Source organism: Rhinolophus sinicus, linkage group LG13 (assembly GCF_036562045.2).
Source record: "Rhinolophus sinicus isolate RSC01 linkage group LG13, ASM3656204v1, whole genome shotgun sequence".
Taxonomy (NCBI): domain Eukaryota; kingdom Metazoa; phylum Chordata; class Mammalia; order Chiroptera; family Rhinolophidae; genus Rhinolophus; species Rhinolophus sinicus.
In genome coordinates this window covers 13,768,761-13,770,893 of record NC_133762.1, presented here as the reverse complement: position 1 = coordinate 13,770,893, position 2,133 = coordinate 13,768,761, and positions in this window count along the sequence as shown.

Genomic DNA, 2,133 nt, shown 5'->3' with positions numbered 1-2,133 from the left:
TCACCCTAAATATACTGTTAGTAATAATAGTGGTTATAGACTTTTAGTCATATATATAATATATATAACATCTTATATATATTATAATATTTTATATATATGTAAAATGTTGCATATATTATATATAATACATAATATATTAAAATATATTATATTTTATGTATATATTTATATATGTATTATATATAAAATATGTATTTGTATACATATATAATATATAGATATAGATATATCAGACATTTAAAACAAAATGGTGTACTCAGAGCCCATAGGACAAAATGGTATGCTATACATCGTATTCTGTAGCCTGCTCTTTTACTCAGTTGATTTGATACTTTCTTAAATCAACAAACGTTCTTCAAAAGATCTTTATGCTCTGTCATATGATTGATTGACTGATACTTTCCTTTCTGTAAGCTCTCTTGGTCGGGTTTTGGTATCAGAGTTAAGCTCACTTCATGAGGTGAATTTGGAAGTTCATCATCTCAGCTTTCAATAGTTTATTTAGCATCTATTCTTTGAACAGTTGAAGGCATTCCACTCCCAAACTGCTTAGCATGGAAGGATTTCCACAATGTATTAAATAAAAAGAAGAAAGTTTCAGAAAAATATGTGTAGTATGATACCATTTTTATTTTTTAAAAATTGTGTTTAGGGGTATATTTGTTCAGATAGATGATAGGTAGGTAGGTAGATAGATAGATAGATAGATAGATAGATAGATAGATAGATAGATAATGTTCTTAAGTATACAGGAAAAGTTTAAAAGTATACATATCAAACAGATAATGCTGGTGACCCCTGCAGAGTTGTTTCGCAGGAAAGAAGGACAAGTCAGTATACTTTATACATTTATCTCTATATATTGTATAAGTTTTTGACATCTGATTTACTTTTCTATTGAAGTATAACTTCGTATAGAAAAGAACATAAGTCTCAAGTATAAAGCTAAAAAATGTGTACATGTGTAAACACCTATAGCTGATTGCACTTTCTGAAGATGATAGCAACCTCTCCAATCCCTTGTGGCTTTCTCACAAGGTGACTGGCCACTCCGCCATCAAGAATAGAGTCTGTGTCCCCTCCTTTTGAACCTGGCAGGCCTTTGTATCACCTCAGCAATGAAGTGTGGAGGTAATATGCTGTGTGACCGTCAAGGTTGCATCCTAAAAAGAGAGCCTCTTCCTGGCTCTCTCACAGGCCACTTGCCCTTGGAGCCACCATGCTGTGAGGAAGCCCAGTCCCACGGAGAGGCCCACGTGGAGAGAAACCAAGGTCTTGGGCCCTCAGCCCCAACTAAGCTCCCAGCCCACAGCCAGCCCCAATTGCCTTCTTGGAAGTGGGTCCTCTAGTCCTCAGTCAGGCCACCCCATATGATTGCATGGAGCAGTCGTGAGCTTTCCCTGCCAAGCCCTGCCCACGTTGCAGATTCTTGAGAAAAACAAAAGATTGTTGTTTTAAGCCACTAAGTTTTGGGCTGGTTTGTTACACAGTAATGAATAACCAGAACTATACCCATGTGACTACCACCAGTTCTCAATATAGAACATTTCTGTTCCCCAGAAGGTTCTCTTGTACCCCGTCTTAGTCAACAACCCCCCAAAAGATAACCACTATTCTTCCTCTAGCACTGCATCTTAGTTTTGCCTATTGTGAAGTTTCATATAAATGGAATCATGATGTATTCTTCGTGTCTGGCTTCTTTTGCTCAACACGTTTATGAAATTAATTCATGTTGTTGAGGTATTACGGTTGGTTCTTTTTCATCCATTGTATGAATACACCACCGTTTATCCATTCTACCACTATTGATAATCATTTGGCCATTTATTATAGAGAAAGCTGTTATACATGTTCATGCACTTCGCTTTGGCAAGCGTAAGTACTAGTTTCTGTTGGATATGTACCTAGGGGTAGACTGGCTGGGTCATGGGATATGGGTAGGTTTCACCGTAGTAGTGTGGTGCTTGTAAAACATAGTCACAAATTCTTTGATACTACTCCATCAAGAAGTGGAAGAAGTGGGGTCTATAATCCCCCCACCCCCGCCTTTGAATCTGGGCTGGTCTTAGTGACTCATTTTTATCCAGTATAATGCAGTGGATCTAACCTTGCATGACTTGTGAGGCTAGG